Source organism: Pseudophryne corroboree, chromosome 9 (assembly GCF_028390025.1).
Source record: "Pseudophryne corroboree isolate aPseCor3 chromosome 9, aPseCor3.hap2, whole genome shotgun sequence".
In the NCBI taxonomy this organism is placed as follows: Eukaryota; Metazoa; Chordata; class Amphibia; order Anura; family Myobatrachidae; genus Pseudophryne; species Pseudophryne corroboree.
The window spans coordinates 247,233,562-247,246,170 of NC_086452.1; positions in this window are offsets into that span (position 1 = coordinate 247,233,562).

The window sequence follows — 12,609 nt, forward strand, 5'->3', positions numbered from 1 at the left end:
CAGTGCTAGCAATCTGTTGATTTCCACAGGACTCCCCCTGTTGGTATACTGGTTGATGTATCAGTGCCCTCCCACTTGAAGCAGGGGACCCCTCCTGAGAGTGGGATAGAGCTATATTCCTCCATTGTTATTAGTCACTACTTGTAGGCTGCTTGGGTAATGTACAATAGGCACAGAGACTTTGACTAATTACAATGGGGAAATATATGTTTTATAAATGCAACTTAAAATAGACTACATAGATGTTTCTTGAGCAAAGACACAAAAGTTATCATTATCAGCCCCGAACCTTGCACAATTTTACTTGCAACCCAAAATATAACAAATCTCCAATGTGTTTGGGTAACTTGAATCTGCACATGTTTATTTACCATACTAGCAAGTGAATGCCTCTGATCTTTCCTAATAGTATGAATTAAGCACAAAATGCATACACAAGCTGTGCTCATGTACAAGGTTTAAATGTTACACAAAATAAAAAGTTATGATGAGCAAGATGGTTCAAATAAAGCTCTCAATGTGATCCCAAGTATGTGAGATAGTGCAGGCTCAATGCATTGAAATGCAGAAAGACATTCATAACATGGTAAAGTTTTTTTTGCATTAGTTGTTTATTGAGGTACTGAAATTATATTTCCTCCTGTTCCTTCTGGGATAGAAGCCTCATGGTAAGCAGAAACAATAAGTGAGAAATGTCCATCATAATTTCAAAAATCCCATTCCTGTGATAACTTTTGCTCTGCTGATCAGAGTTAATGATGCATAAATACATTATACAACAATTTTATAGCTATCAAGATAAAGTGACTGAAAACATCTGCCCCAATTACCAAGAACATAAAGGGTAAAAAAAATGGGTACTGAAAAAGCTTTAAAATAGTCATTGATAAAGTATTACAGGAAGACTGAATCATGTACAGTCTCAGTTATACCACACAAGGGGAGGTAGTTACGTTCTCTCTAGAATAATGCATAAGTGGACAATAACCAAGTCCTTTTCCTGCACAGAACCTGAAATATATATTATTTGAAACAGATTGTGGTTTCAAATACATTATTGCCTTCAATTTTGTTAGCCAATTCTTGAGATTGATAGCCACACAAACTATTTGTAATTTGCAGTTTATTATACCACAAATTTCTATAGCATTGATTTAATCTCTCTATGCAAGGTCAGTTTTGTTTGCAATTATTCTGATTTACTATGCTAGTCTGCTCACATCTCAATAATTGATAATGTATTCCAAGGATGGTAAATCCCTCTGCAGCAATATTCACTACAATGACAGATAATTTGCATATGGTGCAGGCTCCTGGCCACTGCTGACCTTTAAGGCACTGAAAAATGCATTCCTAATTGTGATACAGTGAATCTAGTAAATATTTTACTTGGAAATTATAAAAATGTATTTGGATTTGAATACAGTAGCATAACATTTTTGGTTGGTTAATCTTTTATACATAGGTATTATATACATTTTATTCATATGTATATTACACACATTGCTGTCAAAATAAAGAAAATCCATTTAAAGTGTATAATATGATGATATTTATTTAAAAAAATTGTGTTTTATTTCTAGAAGATTTCATTTTAAAATATTCTTATATCAGTATAACTAATTGTCTTTAAACATAACTTAATATTCTTGTTCAAAGAAACGTTGTTCTAATTTTGCTTTAGATTATGTTTCATTCATATTGCAAATCAGAGCATACAATAGTTTCTAAAGTATGTCATCAATGTTAATTGTAAAATGACCATATATTCACCATTTAATATGGAGAACAGATAAGGTTTGTAGCACATTTGGCCTAAAATGCACACCTACTTTTCAATTTCAAGGTGAACCGTATCAGGTGGGTCCCTAATATAACTAATACAAAGTATGCTATATACAGAAACTCCTTACAACCTATTTCTGCTGTTAACCTCTTCCTGCTTAATAAACCTTCTGTTAAATCTGACCTACCATGTGGCCTAATCTGTATTTGCACACTGCGGTCTGCTACCATTGTAGTATCTGTCAAAAGGCTATAGGTCCAGAATGCTAACCCATTCAGACCATCAGTGTAAGACAATAAAAATTTTTTTTTTCATATGGGCGAATAGGTACAGTGCAAGAGCTAGTATGAGATCAGAAAACTATGCCACATGGAAGTTTGTCATGAAGATGCAATTAAGGCTGGATAAACTGTGGAAGATTACCAGTGATCCAGGTGATGTTTCAAACCCAGATGATGTGAATAGAGCCATGGGGACAATAAGCCTAGCTGTAGAGTGACATATATAGTCCAGGAATACAACTGCATGTAATATATGGTTACTTTACAAACACCTTATGGAGACAAATCAAACTGAGGCACACTTTATATGTAACAAAGCTCAGTGTAGGCAAGAATATGAAAATATAAATATGATGCTATCTACTGTATCTCTCTGCAATTGACTTCACTAGGCATCCAAGTAGATGATGAAAAGGTTGGAGTCTTGCACTGCAAAGCTAGCAACAAAAGTTGTATGAGCCAAGTTACTGCAGGTTCAAGAATACATACATGAAAAGACAAATGCTGAGAATTATATTCTCCTGTCAAAGAGCACAAAACCTAAAAGACAAAGTACAAATGACACAAGTTGGGACATAAGGTCTCAGAAAAAAAGAGGTAGTGAACCAAACTGTACCTCATCACATCAACATGATAGAGGAATGAGTCAGCATTGAATAAAGCAGACATATAGAGCAGACAGTCACCATAAGGCCTGTTGGTACATGACAATTTAGCTACAACAAAAGTTGGTTCAGGCCATTGAAGCCATGTGATCATGTGAGCATCAGAGGAATAAGAGATATGGTTGAAATACCACAAAAGTTGGGATAATTACAGTCGTCTTAATAACTGAAGGCTAAACAATAGCCAAATACATAAATTATTGCAGGGGTGCTGAACAATGTAATGCTTTTTACTGTGAGTATGTATTTGTAAGGCCATATAGACATTGAACTACTACTTGTGTTTAAATTATGTACCTATATTATCCATCTTTACATGATATAACCTATTTTCTATGCTGTACTATATCAAATATATGTGTATGTATAGTAATGCCTTATATGTTGTAAACCTAGAAGCATGTATAAACCCATATTGAGCCACTGGTTATTCAGCCTCATTATTGGACCAATGGACTGATGAACAACAGACTGATGAATGGACAGTGTGTAGCTAACCTCTAACTAAGAACACAGGTCTCAGAATGACAACGGGGCTCCTTGAGTGTGATTATTGTTTGTTTAACTGCTCAACTGTACTCCCAAAGTTATGTAAACAGACCTTACTAAAAGGGGGCTACTTTTGTTACTGTTTAATGTTGATGTACTGTAATAACATACTGGTTTCCAAATGAACAGATTCTAAGTGGGAAAATAACATGGTGACTACAATGTTTGAGTGGTTGAAGGAGTTTAGTGAAAAATATTTTAAGGGAGGGCAATTTCCTACATTGTGGTTGTCAAGTTCCGAACCCTGTATCCCATGTTTGCGTGAAATAGTTAAATATGTCACACTCATGCTTCTGACTGAACCTCATCAGGCATCCATTAATATTAATCTGTCATGGTATAACCATGATAGATCTAAAGTATTAAACATTGTACTTAAGTGATGATAGATCAGGAATTTGCATGAGAGAGACTGAGGAAGTTGCAGCTGGCTTAGCTCAGAATACTGTATGTTGCTGTAATGCGGTACAGCACACTGATGAGCAAGAGCACCTGTAAGTAAACATGTAATCGATGTTGTAAACTGATAGCAGCATAGAAAGAAAAGTAATAGAATTGTGAGTGTTGTTTTTGTGACACAAAATCAAACAAAGAAAAAGGAAAGTTAAATCACTTAGATGTGGATTCCTCATAGGAGGAAGTTAAATACGCAGAAGGGATAGCAGATAATTGTTATTAATAATAATGATGAAATTGGGGAAATCCATAATTTCCTCCATCACTCTCGAATTCATTGTTTAATGTTTGGAGAGCAAAGGGGTTGGATTTATCGTGTAAGGTTTTTGATCCAGGTGGCTCTTTTTTACCTTTCAGGAGCTATGCCTTAAATTTTCTCTACCAAGTTCACATAGGTTTATGTATTTTCAAATGCGGCATTTCTTACTTTCTATTAATGCACCTAAACCCCTTACTAGGACTCGAAAGGTTACTGTGGCTCAGATTAAATCTATTGATACATTGATATATTTTCTTCTTGAGAAGAACTACAGAGTGAAATATTTATACAATGTTATAATCAGCTCTGTGGAGCATGTACAATGGCAGGCGTTGTTCCAGAAATGGAATCATGATATTCCATTACTAGCTGATATTCATGATTTAACTGAGTTATATTCTTATTCACTTAAGGTGTTACAGTCAGCTTATTTACAAGAAGTTCATATCCGAACATTACAAAGAGCATATATAACTCCATATCAAAGAAGGTATATGGTTAAGGATGAGTTGGGACATTGTATAAAATGTAGAACTGTAGTTGCGGATTTTTACCACTGTATCTGGGAATGCTTTAAACTGCGTAAATTCTGGTGCAAGATGCTGAATTTTATTAACAAAATGTTTGGTCTCGCTTTACAACCTGATCCTCTGGCCTGTTTAGGGTTCAGTTTTAAAAACTGGACTTTAGCAGGAAAAAAAAATATATTCTCCCATTGTTGATCACAATTCTTTCGGTATGCAAAAAGTGTATATTATGTCATTGGATCAAGAAATCGGTACCTAGTCTTATGGAAGTCAAACAAAAATTACTTCAGATATTGTACTATGAGCGGAAGTATGCAGGCTTTGATTTACTCTTGGGGGCTCAAAGGTTTTACTGTAAATGGGCTCCATTCGTTAGTACTTTGGACAGAGAAACTCGATTGCATATATATAACTCTTTTGAAAATTTTAATTTTGATGAGCATAAGGTATCTTCTAATACGTGAGCTTTGAACTGGGTGCATTCTGAGAGTCATTTATTTCATGCTTTTTTATTTTTATATTTAGGTACTGTGTCAAGGTATATGATGAATATTACCTATTTCTTCCTTTCCTATTCCCTCCTTCCCTTACCTCCCTCCTTTGTCTTTGTCTTTTGCCCCTTTTTAATTTTTTATTCTTGTATAGGTATCCCTGTATCACTTTAACTTGCTTTTTCTCAGTGAGACTATGTTGATGTATATTGACGACTATGTTAGTGATATCTGGGATTACTGTATTATTGTATATTGTTGTCCCTTTTTCTGTATGTGGAAAATCTTCAATAAATACATTTAAACAAAAAAATAATAACGAAATACCAGTAAAGGAAATAATAACAAACTACAGGAGATGAAACAGCTTACTAAACTACAGCTCAGGACACTACAGCTTAGGGTATGCAGCAATGGACCAAGGAAACAAGTTGAGTTATCAGAAAAAGGAAACAAATATAGACAATGGCAGAATGAAGATTTGCTTAGTTGCCTGAAACATTTGTGGGAGACTGGATCTGATGGGGTGCAGCTGAAAAGACGTATGGGAAGATATTGTATAATAAGGCCAGAGTTTTTTATGTGGGACAGACTCACACCTCCTTGCACATTAAAAGGTTAAAGTTTGTCCCGCAACTTGCACAATGTAATAGCCTGTGAGTTTGTAAGCTTGATGCCATTATAATGTATTATGTAGGATGATTTTTGTTTCTTTTTGCTAGGAAGCTTGCACCTTGTAATGTGAGTTTCACTAGCAAACCTCCCCTGCATGCTGATACTTCGGTCCTCTTGTCCAGTAGAATCCACGGTGACCTGTAAAAAAACCAAAAAAACTTGCCTATTCCAGTGTAGATTGCATCCTCTTCGTCCCTAAGAAGGCATCCAAAGAGCTTAAAAAATAAAAAAGGAATGACCGTGAGTGATTGCTGTCACTAGGACACCCATGAGCCAATCAACTTTGGTTCCTGAGGAGCTCCACATTGATTGGCTCTGTGTGGCTAGGCTGTCTGTCAAACTTTCACCCATAGAGAACAATGGTGGAAAAATCCCATTGCTATCTATAATGGGAACTGCGCTACTCTGCGGCTAACTGCAAGCTTAATTAAGGAAAAAACACAAGGTTAATGCAGATCAATAAGGGTTAATCACAAGGATAATCACCTCTACCAAAAGGCTACACTACAGGAAGGAGTGCAGCCTGAATGCAAGAGGACTTCCGGTATGCTACCATGGAACATCACTTACAGTAATGATGTAAAACCAGAAGTGTAACGATTGAAAGCAGGAATGACTCTGGAGACAGGAACCACTTTTGTGGCCTTTCCGCCGGCCACTTCAGGATCTACCATGTTAGGATGTCACTTTCCATAATCACGAAAACCGGAAGTTCTGTGACTAATATTGGAAATCATTTTGGTGGTCATTTCTGGGACCCATACTGGAAGTAGAACTATATTATATTTGGTCTGGACTTAGGGGAAACCCTTGAAACTTGTTGTGGACTTATTTAAATGGACTTTTGTGCTTATACTATATGTATATTTGGTCTGTCTGATCCAGTTTAGAACAATTGGTCTATGTCTAGTGTCAGGGCTTACTTGATGATGACATGAAGAAGGGTAAATATCTGGTTTAGGGGATTCTCTCCTCATGTCTTGAAATAATATTCAGTATCCAAATGTGTTGGTGAGGAGATGTACTGGCTGTTTGACACTAGTGGATTAAGGCTCCAAACAGAAAAAGTACCAATACCGACAATAACTAGTAGTACTGTGAAGCACAGGTAATTACCTAGTCGGTGGTGCACCCAGAGTCAGTAAATTAGTACAACTTACACAAAAGGGAAAGGATAGAAAGGCTCTTTGTTGGGGCACTCTTAGAAGGATAGATAAATCTTAACTTTTTATATTTTATATTTAATGTAAAAATTTCATATAATGTAGAAGCAAAGAAGATTAGCACAAATAAATTAGTTTTTCAAATAAAATGTTGACCTAAATAAGTCACAAATTTGGTGAAAATATATTTCAGTTTACATAAATGGTACTTTCAGCCCCTAATTATGGACTATTAATTCCCATCCAGGTACATATTCGGTATGCAATATAGTTTTGCTATGTTGTATTTAAAAAAGACCTGGAAAAAACCATAGTTGTCAAATGCAACTGTCTCAGTCTTAATATTTGTCTGGTGGTTAGCTAAGGAAGAAAACCCTTAGTCCTGCATCCTAAACCTGACAAAATAAAAACCATGTATATATTTCAAATGTAGCATCATAACAATAGTAATTGCAGTAAAGGGGAATGGAACTCGTGCCACCTCTATACAAAGTTTCTAAACACATGCAGTCATGTGGGGTGACTGTTTAGTAGGGCTTGGCACAGAAGAGTTAAAGAGAATCTCTCAAATAAGGTGTGGAATTATAACTTCATATATTCACCAAAGGTGCTTACTGTGCCTAGTATTCCCGCCAAGTGGTCTTCTGCTGAGAATTTTTTATTTTTTATTTCAGTCCTTCATCTCTTCGCCATTGTCATTGTTGCAGGCTCCTCACACCGCATATACTAATATGTCACCCTAGATGAATTGTCTATTTCCTCAATCTCAGAAGATATGTTCTTTCTTTTTTCAGTTGATGACATCTTGGAAAATGTGCAGAGATTTGGAGACGTGGACTATGAGATGTCATCCGTTGCCTCAAGTATTTTTCAGCAAGGGATGTCAGATTGAGTTCCTCATCTTCCTCTCTTCTATCCAGTTAAGACAGCTGGGGCAACACATGTAAGTGGACTGCAAAGTACTCTAGACTTAACGTGGATAGGTGTAATACTGTAGGTGAACATATTGCATTTAGAGTGACAGGAATGGTTCTGCTGCTGCAATTTGTGGCACATCTCATGGTGTTGTACACTGCTACAGTACCACAGTGTTGCATTACTTGTAAGTGACTTGTTGGAATAATATCCATAAGATCCGTTTATTTCTCATGCACCCTGATTCTTTCAGGTTCATTATATTTTTTCCACTAATGATGGATATTACATAGACATTTTTTTTCCCTATGAGGTGTTTAGTGTTGTGTTTTTTTTTTTATAATTATCCTCCTTCCTCCAATAATGCATTGCATTTTCTTGTTGTAATCATGGGATAGCTCACCTTCTTGATCAATTGTGTAGGCCCTACTAATTTGCACAGATCTGGTCACTTTCTATTTTCATTGCTAGCCCATTAATAAGTGCCTACCATGACCTTGAAGCTTACAGAGCCAACTTGCCACATGCTTCACATATAACAGTCTTCTTTCCTAGAACTACAATTATTCACTTGTACTCAGAGGCCACCAGAACTTTACCTTTTAGTAGTGTAAGCCAAACGTCACAGACACATTTTTAATGGGAAAAGTACACCTCAAAAACTTATAAAAATTACAAACATCACCATGTCAGATCTTCATATAACATGGGTAATTTTCACTGAAGAGTACACTCACCAGTTTTTCAACTAGCACTAATAAAAGTTTTGCTGGACAATTCTCTTAAAAAATACAAGGTTTTTTTACAATAAATATTTAAGGAGAAGTAACTGATTTTTTGGATGCATAGGAAATATCTTTTAGAGAAATATTGTGCAGTTCTTTCCAATGGAACAAGTATAAAAGTGAGTAGAAATGTGCTAACAGCTAATGGATGGTGTAATGGTTAGCATTACTGCCTCACAGCACTGAGGTCATGGGTTTGATTCCCACCATGGCCCTGACTGCGTGGAGTTTGTATATTCTCCCCATACTTGCATGGGTTTCCTCCGGGTACTCCGGTTTCCTCCCACAATCCAAAAATATACTGGTAGGTTAATTGGCTCCCAACAAAATTAACCCTAGCATGAATATGTGTGCGTGTACATGTGATCGGGAATATAGAGTAAGTTCCACTGGGGCAGGGACTGATGTGAATGGCCAAATATTCTCTGTAAAGCACTGCGGAATATGTGTGCGCTATATAAATAACTGGTAATAAATAATAAATAAAATAAATTTCCTGTACAGCATACATAATTTGCACAGCAGCACGTTATTAAATTGATATGCAGAATACTTCAGATTAGTTGCCTATTATGAAATGTTACAGATCTTTTCAATAGGCACATATCATAGTACTGTAGCAAAATACAGTACTTAGCGGATCTTTCCAGGTTAGCTTCACCAGGTCAGCTTCAGTCCAGGTTTGCTTCACCATAGAACTGTATCAGCACATAACCCACTATCCAAATTATACAGGCAGTTTAACTTTGCTAAGCAGCTCAAGAAGCAATCCACATATGCATCAAGACAAGACAGGATCAGACTGATGACAACCTACAACAGAGTGTCTAAGTAGACTCCCTATAGGCACTGATATATCCAATCAGCACCAGTCAAAGAATCAAACAAGATTCTAACTCCAGCTGCAGCAATCAGGAGTCAGAACTGTCATGCTCAGCTTGAATTGAGGACTGTTGACTGACAATTGACTGAGGGAGCAGCTTTCGGCAAAGGAAGGAAACGAGATTGCTAAATGTAGTTCTTACTCATGGATTGAAGACTTAGGTAAAAAGATGTAGAGGGGTAGGCAATGAGGCAATGAACGAGAACGATACACTGAAGAAAGATTAATTCAGCTTTACTGAGACCACAATCATACACAATGACTAGGAGATAAGTCTGAGTGAATTCTGAAAGACTAAATGTTCGTCACTTGTAAACGATGCTGAAGAATACTGAATGAAGTGACTTGTGATTTGTAAACGATGCTGAAGAACACTGAATGAAGAGATTACTTGTGATTTGTAAACAATGCTGAAGAACATTAAATGAAGAGATGACTTGAAGAATGATGTTGTAGAGAGGATCGCTCTGAGCACCGTCAGCAAATGGAGGGTGTGGTATGTGTTGCCGACGGTAGGGCTCCCGGCGACCAGCATACCAGCGCCGGAATCCTGACCGGTGGCATACCGACAGCTGGGCGAGCGCAAATGAGCCCCTTGCGGGCTCGCTGCGCTCACCACGTTGTGGGCACGGTGGTGCGCTGCTATCTATTCTCCCTCCAGGGGGGTTGTGGACCCCCAAGAGGGAGTAAAGATGTTGGTATGCCAGCGGTCGGTATGCGGTCGGTATGCCGGCGGTCGATATGCCGGTGGTCGGTATGCCAGCGGTTGGTATGCTGGTGGTCTGGATTCTGGGCTGGTATGCTGGTCATCGGGAGCTCAGCCACCGGCAAACAGAAGACCACCCGCAAATGGAGACCCTCTGCCAGATAGAGGACCCAGCGGTTAAACCGTAAGAGCAGGTGGACTCGGAGCAAAGGATTGCAATAACGGAACTGACCACCGGGCGGCAACAACAGAACCAGGATACCAGGGGTTAACCTGGGAGCACAGAGCTTGAGCACCTTACAGCAGCAAGTAACTTGAAGCACTGGCACCATGACTAAGCATCAATCCCTTTTATAAGGGAAGACTGCACCTGATTGGCTGGATGCAAACTGGGATACCTATTGGCTTGGCTTGGTCTCCAACATGGCATCCCCTGCACAGAGGATACATGTGGAACCAGCACACATCCACTACCTCAGGCCTCAGCCTCTCAGATGCTGCACTCCAGCAACAGAACACTTGGAAACAGACACCTCCAGCTGCCATGCTCCGCTCCCCAGGACCCGGACCCTGGCCTCCAGACACCTGGCAGCCGCACTGTAGGACCTCGCTGCCGCAGCTCCTATCCACGACAGCCATACCAGCCGGTTAACAGGAAGGCCGCAGGGACCAGAAACAGAGGTAAGACTCCGGATGCTGACAAGAACAAAGCGAAGCACAATTCTGACTGGTTAAAAGGAGACTGATTTGAGCTCACATAACTAATCTAATCATGATCTACTAAGCTGTGCTTGTTAAAGATTCTAACAAGGCCTTATTTTTTTTTTATTTCAGTGTCCCTAGTGCCAGTGACAAGACTGAGGATCTGCTTTCTTGCACGCCTTTCCTGGTATTGTGATTGATACCTCTACTGAGTCTTGCAGCCTACTTCAGAAAAAAGTTGATAAGTTGCATGTTGCCATTGCAGATTGTACAACAGTGCACTCTCTATCAGACCCAATAACTGTTGAGCCTCTTAACTTTTAGCTATAAGGTTATACCCATAGGCATTTTTTTTATTTATTTTTATTTTTTTGCAGGATTCTGGAAAGGGCCATGGCAAGAGTAATATAGCTTCACCATTTGGGATTTGTCTATTCAACTTTTATTTCTCAAAGAACTTAATGGTTTTTAGTTGTGAATAGCCCAGTCACTGACAATTTTCAGTTACAGTTGTTTAATGACAAAGCAGGTTTGGTTGTTACCTCAGTGGATCCTGGTGTGCTGCTTCCTGGCCTTAGGAATGGGCATGGATGGGTTTGACAGCATCTGCACCAGGCTATCTTCATGTAGGTGCTTTAACTTAAATTTAATTTTCTGTCGCTTTCCACTGTCCATTTCTGAATTGGTTGCCTCCTCAAATTTATGGATGCTGCTGTGCTCCATTTAGACATCCTGGTTTGTGAGGGGTCAATTCTCTGTTGACTGTACCTGGTTCCTGGCTGATCCATATTCATGGTACGCCACTGACTAGTTAGCAATATGGTTGGGTTTTGAGGCATTATGTTTCTAGTGGTGGCCTCTTGCTGCTGGATTGTGGCCAACATTTTTTCAGTTTAGTGCCCCTGTGTCTTCTGTGGTGAGCAGGATTTTTAATTACTGAAATCAGGTCTTGAGGTGATAGAAATTGTCCAGTTATAAATGTAATATTGGGTCTTTTCATTGAAATTATCTTATATTTTCTGGACATTTGTTGATATTTTAGTTAATCCCTTCTCAGGATTATCTACTCACCACTGTTTTCCATTTTTGCCTCAACTAATGGACCAAATTCAGCAACTTTGACTTATATTTAATTATATAATTGTGATTTCAGCCATTCTAGAGAATTTTTATTTTTCATATTTCATTGCGTTCACTTGTTTTTCCTTAACTTCCCCTTCCCCCACTTCTGTTTCTGATGTCTTTTGTTTCCTCTTTATCTTTTTATCAAAGTGATCTGATATTCAATTTTCTTATTGTTTTTGGCAGATCCTCCCTCAAATACTTATACACTAGTCCCTTTGTCCATTTTTAAATAATTTTTACCTCACCTTCCTTCCTTATCTCACATAATAATTTGATCTTTTAAAAGTTTGGTTTGCTAACCATTCTTATGTATATTGAACTTTTAAGTTTATGTCTTTTACTGGAGCTCCTGTTTTTTTCAGGGTCTGACAAGGGGAGTTGGATTAGCTTTAAAGGTATGCAGAAACATTATTTTAGAGCATGATCGTTAGACATTGCTAAGCATTTTGGTTTCTTCAGGTATTGGTTATCCATTGGATTGCAATGTTCTGGGGAAGGGGATGGCATTGGATATGCAGTGCTCTATTACTGATGGGCTGCCATGTTATTGGCTTGACCTTCATGTAAATTCATAAGGTTCATACCTCCACTGTACCCAGGCTGGTTTGGCATATTGATAGGGATTTTGTTTCCATTGATGA